This window comes from Podarcis cretensis (assembly GCF_951804945.1).
Source record: "Podarcis cretensis genome assembly, chromosome: 10".
NCBI lineage: Eukaryota > Metazoa > Chordata > Lepidosauria > Squamata > Lacertidae > Podarcis > Podarcis cretensis.
In genome coordinates this window covers 73,683,108-73,695,223 of record NC_137179.1, presented here as the reverse complement: position 1 = coordinate 73,695,223, position 12,116 = coordinate 73,683,108, and the positions used below count along the sequence as shown (strand labels likewise).

The 12,116-nt window shown below is 41.0% G+C and overlaps 1 long non-coding RNA gene across 2 annotated transcripts in view; it reads left to right on the top strand.

Moving 5' to 3' along the window:
- Positions 1–282: 282 nt before the first annotated feature.
- LOC307225694 overlaps positions 283–12,116 on the top strand; it is a 34,074-nt gene continuing 22,240 nt past the window's right edge. For both annotated transcript variants that reach the window (XR_013843135.1, XR_013843136.1), the window contains exon 1: positions 283–436. This is a non-coding gene — a long non-coding RNA (uncharacterized lncRNA). The remainder of the gene's footprint in view (positions 437–12,116) is intronic.

Sequence of the window (12,116 nt, the reverse complement as noted above, 5' to 3'; positions counted from 1 at the left end):
ACCCCTGCAATGCAGAAATCCTGTCCACAGCCGTCCCTGGGTGGGCTCGAACCACCAACCTTCTGGTTTACAGCCAGATGCACTGACCCACAGGAATAGGGATTAGGAGCTGCACTTCTAAAAATGGCTGCATAACAGGCCTTCCCCACCTGGGGGCAACTGGATCCTTGGCAGGAATGTTGGGGTGCTGTATGCAGCTAAACAGATCTACTGCTTTTGTCGACTTTGGCAGTGGGGATGCACTTCCAAAAACATGTGTGTGGGGAGGTCCAGCCCATAGGTCCCTGGATGCTTGCTGGCAGGTGGGATTCCGTTTTCAGAGGATCCGTTATTATCTCCCAACAAGTCAGTTGAGACAGAGTGGTCAACCATGAAGACAGCATGGAATTGGGTTGGGAATAAAACCTCTGAAAGCTGATAGTGTGAGCTCTGAAAGGTATGCTTTATTTATTCATATAGAGTGCTTATTGCCAGAATAGGCTTCTAAGTGGTTTGTGGTTTTCACAGATGCCCCAATGATTTAAAAGCTATAAATGAATCTAGAAGCTGGGACGAGCCCATTGAACTTCAGACCACTTTGGGGAAGATCTGCTTCACTTTAGAAGGCATCTGAATACCTCCAGAGTCACTAGCTTCAGTTTGGTATTTTTTATTTGACAGGGCTGCCACGCCAGATATAATATAAATTGCCTTCTGGAGTTGGGTCATCATAATACCTACTAATATTCCTGAATGTTTTTCTTTTCATTACTGATTTATTCTTTTTATGTATCAATTTGCTCTTGGGTGATGATTTGGTTTCTTTTGGTTAATCACCATACCTCTGGTCAGGCTCAATATGTGACCGTAGACACAGAGCTAAACCACAGAACATAGGTGGGACCCCTGTGGCCTTCAGGTGTTATTGGCCTCCAGTTCCCATCAGCCCCTGCCAACAAGGCCATTGGTAAGGGATGATGGGAGCTGTAGTCTCACAAATTCCTTCCACCTACATCAACAGTGCAATTCTGTACCTATTTACTCAGAAGCAGGTCCCATTGACTTCAGTGAAGATTGGTCCCAGGTAAGAAATACAATTGCAAACTTAATGTACTGATTTCCCTTTAAATAAGGTGGTTTTCAACTTCGTGATGAGGAAGCCTCATTTATTTAAATGGATATGAACATTTTTAATTTTGTCAAAGCTGAACATCAAAAGACGGATGGATGTTCAATAAGGGAGACAAAGCACAAGCAAAGTCTTGTCAATTGAGCCTATAAATTTATTGTCATTGGAGCTCATGCATTTTCCAATTGCTTGGATTGTTTACGAAGCTTTACTTTAATTAAAATAAAGTAATTTCTTTCTGCTAATGACTACTTCTCTTTAAAGTGTCACTGGAATTCTGAAGGAAATACACTTCTAGCAATTTAATCAAACCGATCTGTGTTCATCTAATGTTTCCATCTCGTAATTGTGGGGGTATTCATAATATACCCTTGAGAAATCTGCTGTGTATGATTTATTGTTGGAAAGAGATGCATGCAGTACCGAATACATTTTGAGGTCTCATGCCATTATCCATATGCCATATCTTACTTGTGCATAGAGAGAACAAGTTGTTGTTTTTTACTTGCTAGCCCTGCCTATGCTCGTTTCTCACTGCTTTTGAAAAGTGCCCACATGCATACAAACTGTCCATAAGACTTCACCCATGTTTTACAAGTGTGCCCGTCACGTGTACAGAGCCTGTGCATGTGTGAAGGCAGAGGTGGGGCTGGTGGGCATGGTCTAGATCTCCCAGTGCGTGTGTTCACGTAGGACATGTGTGGGAAGACCAGTCTGCTCTTTAATTTTTTAGTTTCTTACAGAAATCCTAGGCATCAGCACCAGGTGAAGAGAAGTAAGCACTGATAAAAGCGGATGCCCATTAGAAATCGTGACTTGTCAATAGCAACCTAGTTACCAACTACTAATAGCTATTAGCCGCACGGGTACTAAGAGAAGAATTGTTTTAGCTGAATGGGAAAAATAAATTGCAGCAACTGAAGCAGAGGAAGGAAGGGTTGAATTAGCTTTGGAAGAGTGAAGATTTTCCCCAAAGAAGCTTTGATAAGTAATTCCATGTTTTGATGCTTCGGACGTGAATGGCAACAGTGTGAAATGTTCTTACAGTGAAAAGTTTGGAAATAGTTCAGAAAAAGAAGCACCACAGGTTTATTCAGTATACATTGGAGGATGATTAAGTTAGCTTTCACGTCAGGAGGAAGAGGGAAATAGCAGGATATGGATAGATGATAGATAGATAGATACTCTCCCCCCCCCCCCCCCCATTTTATCCTCACAACATCCCTGTGAAGTAGGCTGTGTGAAGTAGGCAAGCTGTCACTGATTCCAAGGTCACCCAGAGAACTTCATGGCTAAGCAGGGATTTGAACCCTAGTCTCCCAAGTCCAATCCTCGTCCAATTCTCAAACCACTGCACCACACTCTCTTGTTTCAGGATTACTGCCTTGCTGTCTAAAGTCATTAATCATTAGGATTCATTATTTGAATATGAAAGAAATGGACATCTCTCACTGCTGAAAAATAGGCTTTCTTCCCCTCCGTCATTCTCTGCTGCCAGATCACACGGAACACTGTTTACAGGGATGTGGAACTGAATGTTTTCTGGCACAGAATTAGACCATTTTACTGGCTTCCTTTGCAGGGAACTAGTAAACACTGTGCCCTCTTAAACTGGAGATTTTGACTTTGTAACTGAAGGTAACAGTAACAGAGCGCAGACCACATCAAGCCGAATTTCAGTTGGATAGATTTTGCTTGAACCAGGTAGGTCTCGAAAGTGAGAGGGAGGGAGAAGCTGCCAGCATCCCATATCCTCCAACACCCCTCACTTCTCCCGACTGACCCTCCTCACCCCCCCCCCCCAATTTTTTCTCCCCCTTGCCACAGAGCATTTCCTAGAAGAAGGGTGAATGCCGCCACACCAACCGGACAGAACACCCACCCCCTCCACTGTCCTCAGAAAATCCCTTAATCCCAATTAATCCCAACAAACTACCCTTGAAGAAGCACATGTGTCTGCCACCAGAGTTACCAAGCCACCCCAAACAACCCCATACACACCAATATGTATAGAATAAAATGATAGATCTATAATATGAACAAATATTTTAATAATACAAAGATATAGATAAATGGCTGTCAAGGAGCATGTGAAAAACATGACTGAAATGAAATGAACACATACCTCTGTCTGTAATTTTGACCTTTCCAAATCATCATTACTTATGTATGCTATATTCCTTTCCTTTTGCCGGCATGAGTTTTCTATAGAATTCTCTGTTAGCAACAATCCCCTACTCTAATTAACGTGGTACCAGATAGCCCAAATAGACCAGGCAATCTGCTGTTAGAATTTAAAGTAATTCTGAAGTATTTTGTCATTATGATATCAACAAGAAACTATCTGAAGCAACAGCTACACCAAATAAAATACATTTATGATTCTAAACATCAGGCATAGATATTCTAGAATGTGCATCAGAAATCCTAGAGTGTAAATAATAAACCGTGATTTGGCATGTGTTGTAAATCTAATATGCTAGGGAAAGTGTGTCAGCCTTCTAAAGTATGCATTTCTACAAATGCATTTCTATAAATTCTCATTGGATTTCACACCTTTCCCATTTAAAAATTGTTGGAAGGAATTGTTTGCTGATATACAGCCTTTGTTTAACATTCTATTAATATATGCAAGGGGAAACTACTTGTAATATAGAAATTAAATATACGTTTTGATTTTGTTAAATATATCCCCTCAAAAGAAAAAACAAAAACAAAATAGTAGTGTAAAAGAGACAGCTCTAATGAACAGTCAAAAACATCTGCCAGGGCTGAGACTTTGCAACTAATCTCCTGCACTCAAAACCATCCTGATATATGAAATTTTTTTGGCAATGGGTCTCAGAAGCTTAAGAACTAAAAAGTGATTTTGTTTCCCTCCTCAGCTTTAGTTATTCAATGTGTTTAGTTTAATGGTTCTGTAGGAAGTGACTGTAACTCTGCATTGTCATACAGTGGTTCCGCTCCTTCCTCCTGGGCCGTGTTCAGAAAGTGGTGGTGGGGGATGAGTGTTCAGACCCCTGGGCTCTCACTTGTGGGGTGCCTCAGGGTTCTGTCCTCTCCCCCATGCTTTTCAACATTTACATGCAGCCGCTGGGAGAGATCATCAGGAGGTTTGGGCTGGGTGTTCATCAGTATGCGGATGATACCCAGCTCTACCTCTCTTTTAAATCAGAACCAGTGAAGGCGGTGAAGGTATAAATAATAAATTATTATTATTATTATTATTATTATTATTATTATTATTATTACCCTGTGTATAAGATGTTAGGGGGGAAAATTTGCTCTATGACCAGTGAAAATGTGAAAATGATTTCTATTGATTATTTACAAGAACAGACAGCTACTCTCTTGTGATAGGGTCACCTCCAGGCAGTTGAACAGGAAAGCTTCTCAAAACTGGATGAGAATTTATCCCACATTTTACCTAGAAACTGAACATGTAAACATTTGCATAGTCTTATGCCTATGACCACTGCTGTAAAATCAGAATCGGTGAAGATACAAAGAGTGAATTCGCAGATCACCTTGGGATTGTGGTCTCATGCTGTTTTAGACTAACAAACTGGTTAGTAATAACCATGGTTAGCTGAAAGAAGTCAAACTTCTACACACCCTCAGTTTGAATTAGTTGTAAAAAATGCAAGTGTTAGTCCAATGTTCACAACCCTGCTTGCCAAAACCTGTCTTTTATTTTCTCCAAATCAGATTATTATTTGTTTTCTTGACTTTTGTTACCTTGCTTGCAGCAAACCTCTCCCATTCTCTGGAGGTCATTTTGCTGTCTATTAAGTTCCATGACCCGGTATTTAAAAAGTGAGTCTTTATTATTATTTAGAGCAACAGATACATTGTTTCTCTGCTTGCTTTGGCCACACTGTCTCTAATCAGTTTGTTTAATTTTCTGGGTTTTCCCCTGAAGAAGAGAGGTATTCTTATCATTTGCCAGATGTAAACAAGAGAGGCCAAATACCTTAACAGGGTGCCAATGTTTCATTGAAAATAGTCAGATACTGAGGGTAAAGAGATACTTGTATATCAGTCTGACCTTTCTGGTTGAGTTCACATATGGAAAATGACTGACATTTGGACTGACTTTCTTGTGTGCATAAATATGTGATTTGATGAGGATTTGTAAGTGAGCTGATGAGGAGAGAGAAAATCCTCACAATTCATTTTCCACACTGAAATATCTATGCTTTAGTTTTAAATGGCTTCAGTTTTTTCAGCTGACCAATATCTTTTATACTTAGTTATTAGAACCGCCTTTTGCCTCAGTTAAATTACTTGTGAGTACAGTGGTACCTCGGGTTACATACGCTTCAAGTTACAGACTCCGCTAATCCAGAAATATTACCTCAGGTTAAGAACTTTGCTTCAGGATGAGAACAGAAATCGTGCTCCGGCGGCAGCAGGAGGTCCCATTAGCTAAAGTGGTGCTTCAGGTTAAGAACAGTTTCAGGTTAAGAACGGACCTCTTGAACGAATTAAGTACTTAACCCGAGGTACCACTGTATATATTTTGTAAGTAATTTGATGAAGAGGGGAAGAAATCCTCACAATTCATTTTCCACAGCTATGCTTTAGTTTTCAATGGTTTCCATTTCTTCAGGTGTCCAACAGCTTAATGATTAGAACCATCCTTTGCCTCAATTAAATGACTTGTGAATGAAGTTCTTGATGAATCTTTGCATTTAATTCAGCGGCCACCAGCCCAGGACATTAGAAGCTGCCTTAGACCAAGTCAGACCCCTGGTCCACCTAGAAAAGTATTGTCTTCACTAACTGGCAATGGGTGTCCAGGATGTCAGGCAGGGGAGATGCTGGAGATTGAACTAGAGACAGGGAGATGCTGGAGATTGAACTAGAGACAGGGAGATGCTGGAGATTGAACTAGAGACCTTCCACATGCAAAGCAGAAGAGTATCTACGAATGAGCTGTGGCCCTTCCCCTCTGGTCACATAAAACAGAGCTGTAACTGCTTTTGTTAGCAAGATATGTTGCTTCACAAGTTTCAAGGAAGCCAGAAAATCAGAGTCGTCTTTTCCATTGGGCTTAGTGATGCATTGCGCCAGGATGCCAGCTTCTCAGGGGCACCAAAGCGAGTGGGGGAGCTGCACGGCTTTGCCAGCAGCCTCCGCTTTCCCTGCACGCCCGCTAGCTGCGCCCCGTCAACCATATGGCTGGCAGGTGTGCAGCTTCCTTCCCAAGCCTCTGTGGGAGGAGAGCAATCCCCGCAGAGGCTTGGGAAAAGGTTGACAACTCTGGGAAACGGGGGGGGGGGGGGTGTGCCGGAAAGATCTTTGCACCACAGCGCCGGATATGCTTAAGACGGCCCTGCAGAAAATGTACCAATGGAGAACTTCAGCTACCCTGAGGCTGACTGGGTGAGAGACTCCACTAAGCATGGAATCTCCACCAACTTGCCGACATGAATTGCTGACAGCTTCTTCTTTCAAAAGGCAGAGGAAGGAACAAAGAAATTGGCTCTCCTTGACATAATCTTGAAGTCCCAATTTATCTCCCCAGTACCTTCTTTATAGTTTGGGAACTCAGGTGAATTCTGCGTTTTGGTTTTAATGGCAGACACCAAGTCTAAGGTTGCAGAAATATAGCCAAGTAGTGGCCATCAAAACCAGTTCATAACTATTCAAGGGAACGTGAATTTTGAATCAAAATTGTCTGCATTTTACACTATTCCTACCTCTCTTCTTTATATTCTTATTTTAAAAGGCATACTTTGTACGCAAACTTAATGACATTTTGTGAAGTTCTTTGCATTTGGGGAATAAGTTTATTTTCAATCCAATTCAAGAGACTTACCTTGTTTTAAGACTCCTTTAGGAAGAAACTCTATATGACTGAGGGCTGCAGATGAAACAGCCTTTTTTCTCTAGTAGTTTTGTGAGTGTGCCCTGCTTGCCATAATATAATAAATATCTATTAACTCCTGCATGTTTAGAGAATATGCTCAATTTAATAACATTAAGAGACAAATAAGTAAACATTAGCAATTTATTAATATTAAGAGAGCCCTGGGATTTCAGTGTCAAAGATAAATGTACAAGATTGCATTTGTGGAGCTATTCTACCAGAAAAACCTATTGTAAGGCTAATTGCATTCCAGATGTTTATTGAAAACATATACTGTAAATATTGAATTTTAGCAAGCCTGCTTCAGAATGGTATCTGTTAATTGTCAATGAAGGGTCTCTTTTGCAAACAACCAGCCAGTGGAATTTCCTATGCAATTACTGGCAAGCTGTGTATTTGACATGCTCAGACTGTGACCGATTCAACCAGCTTACTCTTTACAGATGTAGGCTGCTCCTCATTTTTAACTGACAACGTTGCACAGAAATACAGCATTGTTGGTTTTTTAAATTTAGGTTTAAAAACCGAAATTCTACACAGGAATGTGTGGTGCAGTGTGATGTTAAGGCTCTAGTTAATAATGTTAAGAGACACTATTCCTACCTCTCTTCTTTATATTCTTATTTTAAAAGGCATACTAAGTGCTTCAACTAAGTTTAGCACTTAGTATCACCTTGATGTCCTATGAAGTGGTATAGAGAATTTTACCACACACCCTTACTGGATTGGAAATGGGGGAGAAGAGAAGGCATTAAAAAAATCTCCTTGCCATTTGATAAAAGAAATGACCAACATACGTAGTTATAATTATGATGTCAGTTTCATAAATGCAAGTTATTAGTTGCAGACTTCCAGTGGTCAAGACATATACGGGACATCACAGCAAAGGAAATGGACATTGGATGGCAATGCAGTAGAAAAAGGCAAAGTAAGAATCTTCTGGAATCAATAGAAAAATCAGAATGCTTTTAATAAAGCCTTTGCTTTCTCCCTAAATACATCTGGTGTCAGCAGATTTATATTCAGGGTTGAAGAGAGAGAGAATGTTTTAAAGATTTGGCTGGAAAGAAACCAGCCTCCGATATCTCCAAGATAGGAGCCGCTATCTGCCTCCCCGAGACTTGTTCATTTTCCATAAACAACTATATATGTTCTCATTGGTTGAATATTTCTAATAGAATAAAATAAAAAATAATTCGGCAACTCTGCTATCCACCCAATGAGACTAGATGCAAAGACTTGGCTTTGTTGTTGTTCTTGATCTTTCACTTTCCATGAACATAATGGTGAATTTTATGGTGGGCAAACCATCCATCCCATCCCTTCATTCTTCAGGGGAGCTGCCCACCCTTTGTTTTTTATTAATTTAGTGGTGTATACATTTATATATTATTAAAAGCAATTAACATTTTAAAAAACTGTTGCAAAGTTTCTCTGGGAATTTGGGGACGAGATGTGTTGGTGACATATCAGGTCCTAGTCACCAGGGTTATCCACAGACAGTCCCACCCCATCCCCCATTTAAGTGGAAACACTCTGAAAAGCTGCAAGGTCTATGCAGGGGTCAGCAAACTTTTTCAGCAGGGGGCCAGTCCATTGTCCCTCAGACCTTGTGGGGGGGGCGGACTATATTTTTTGGGGGGGGAATGAATGAATTCCTATGCCCCACAGATAACCCAGAGATGCACTTTAAATAAAAGCACACATTCTACTTATGTAAAAACACCAGGCAGGCCCCACAAATACCCCAGAGATGCATTTTAAATAAAAGGACATGTTCTACTCATGTAAAAACACGCTGATTCCTGGACCGTCCGCGGGCCGAATTGAGAAGGCGATTGGGCCACATCCGATCCCTGGGCTTTAGGTTGCCTACCCATGGGCTATGGACTTCCATTTTCATCACTACCCTCCTTTAGTACTCCAGCCTTAGCCACCTTGAGCTGCATTTGGAGGAAAGGTGAGGCGGGGAAAAAATGTCAGTACAGCCATACCTCATGTTACGTTTGCTTCATGATACGTTTTTTCAGGTTGCGTCCCGCGGCAACCTGAAAGTACCGGAAAGGGTTACTTCCGGGTTTCACCGCTCTTCGCCGCTTGCGCTTGCACAGACGCGCAAAATGATGTCATGCACATGCACAGAAGCTGCAAATTGCAACCTGCGCGTGTGCAGACGCGCCACTGCGGGTTGCGTTCTGCCCATGTTGCAAATGGGCCTCCGGAACAGGTCCCGTTCACAACCAGAGATACCACTGTATAGAGAAGGTCCTGGTGGGAACACAAGAAGACTTTGCCATTCTAAGGTCCCTGTAGTGGGGCCTGCCTAGGAGATAAAACTCCCCCCACCTCTACCATTTGGAAAGAGAAAGTCCCACAAATAGGCCAGTCCCTGAGTTCCTAAACATTTTCTCCACTTAGATATTACAGTCTATGCAAGACATTTACTGTTATAATCTTGCATAGAGACTGTAATATCCAAGTGGGGAAAATGTTTAGCACTAGCTTTTTAAAAGACTACAGGAACACAGAAGGAGGGCCTCTGCTTTGCAGGTAAAAGTCTCCAGATACAATGTCTGTTATCCAGTTCAAACGGACCTTAGGTAACCAGGTGAGGAAAAGGATCTCTGCCTCAGTAGAGCATGCTCATTTTTTCATTTTTCTTTTTTTGAAATCGTTTTTCTTTGATTTTAAAAATATAAAATTATAACAATGCCAAATACATATCCATATAAAGAGATTTCTCTGAATCCAGAGACTTTCCCCCACCCCCTCAATGGGTCCTATTGTCAACATTTTCAACTGCATATTATTTCATAATCTACATTTTATATCTATCCATATTATCCATAGTATGAGCAGGCTAAAAATGGTAACGTGACTTGGGAATTCAGAAGATATTGTGGTTAAATTAATATAATTTTGCTTGTTAAGTAAGGTGTGTGTAAAATTGCATAAAAATCATTAATAATGATTTCCAAGTGCTTGCCGTTAAATTAGATATTAATAATTTATTTATTTACCGTATTTTTTGCTCTATAACACGCACCCGACCATAACACGCACGTAGTTTTTAGAGGAGGAAAATCCGTAGGCATGCCACCCGTAGGCATTTCCTCCATAACACGCACAGACATTTCCCCTTACTTTCTAGGAGGAAAAAAGTGAGTGTTATGGTGGAAAAATACGGTATTTATTTTATTGTTTGATTTAGCATTAACTGACATTTTCAGTAAAATTCTTTGGTTTTCCAAAAGCAATTTATATGCTTCATCAAACGTAGATTTATCAAGTTAAATGTTCTCTTGTCACAATAATAATAACAAATTTGGATTCCTCACACCCCAAAATATTTTTCTAGCAAAAATATTTTGAAGAAATTTGCCAACATTAAGTGTCCCCCCTAAAATGACACACCCTGCTGCCCCAAGCCTTTAAGAGCTGCTGTCAGACAGAGTAGATAAAGCCTCCCTAGCTCCATAGACCAGGCAAAGGCAAACTCGGCTCTCCAGATGTTTGGGACTACAATGCCCATCATGCCTGACCACTGGTCCTGTTAGCTAGGGATGATGGGAGTTGTAGTACCAAACATCTGGAGGGCCTGACATAGACCAATATGACATAGACTCAGTCCAAGCCAGCCGTGTCCAGCCTAGCGCCCCCCCCCCCGATGTTTGGTTTACATCTCCCATCAGCCCCCCTCACCATCACATGGCTATTCTGATTGAGGCTGATGGGAGCTGTGGTCCAAAACCTCTGGAAGGCATCAGATAAAAAAAGGCTGTTCTAGTAGTCTAAGACATCTTCATATCTTCACTTTACAGACCAGTAAATGATAGCAAAAGAAGAAGAAAGTAGGTTACTGTAGCCTGGGGACTGATAATCTGTTGGATTGTACTGCTTTACCCATTAGAATTTCAGTTTTCCTGTTTTTATTTTTTTTCTGCACTTCAATAAATGTCTTCAAGTAGCATTTACTGTAGGAAATTGTTGAGTAAGTGGTTTTTGAAAGGAGAATTTACTAACAATGGTTTATAGGCCACCTGTTTGCTCTGTAATTGACAGTTAATAAAATGTGGTGATTGCAGAGGTATAATTGCTTTTTACTGCCTTTTCTTAGTAGATTTAATATACAATGAGTTTCATGTGAAGACTGATAATGAGAGGTGCCTTGAAAAGAATTAATACAGCAGCACGAGAGAGAGAGAGAGAGAGAGAGAGAGAGAGAGAGAGAGAGAGAGAAGCAAATCTGTTATGAATCCTTGTCAGAAAACAGTATAACAGCATATTTGGAAGAGATAAAGATAACAGAGAAATACCAGAACGTGTGTTCACTAGCCAGAATAGTTGTTCCTGAATGTGCTTACAGGAACGTAATGTGACATGTGGCATTATTTGAGAAATCTATAAATATGGAACATGCGTTGGATGGTCTAAGTAAAATGTCCTAGGAGAAACAGCTAGTCTGTGACATCCACATTTCGTGGCTTGTGTGATTTGCCTGCAGTTGGTTTTGAATGGGAATGACTTTCCAATTTCCATCCAAATCTTCTGCTTTTGGAAGACTTGTAATACAATCCTGTGCACGTCAACTCCCCTGTGGGTGGCTGTAGGACCAACTGGGAAGATAGACAATAACTTTTACCATCTCTCAGTAGACACAGGAAATTCCTAACTCTGCCTGGCTGCAAAAGCCAAGTCCACCTGATGTGTAAACCTTACAATGCCACTATCCACACTCATTCATATGAATAAATTACTTCCAAATAAAAAGACTGACCCTAGACCCTCCTGCTGTGTCTTTCTTGGTCTAGTGAAGAGGTGGGGAATCTGTGGCCCTCCAGGCATGTCATTGTGGGACTCCAACTCCTATCAGCCATGGTTGATGGTCAGGTACGATGGGACACAGCTTTCCTGCATTGGTGTAGTGCTTGATCCTAGTCTTTTTCACTGTGTCTCCCTTGGTCTAGCAACTTGTCTCAGTGTGGGGATAAGCCACCTGAGTGTAAGACTTTATTTGAAGGCCTGTGCTCTGATCCACCAAATCTCTAATTTAGACCTGTTGGTTTTAGGTTGCCACAATCTCAGTCTGCTTCTGCCTCTTTTTCTCTCATATCCATCCATCCATCCATCCAT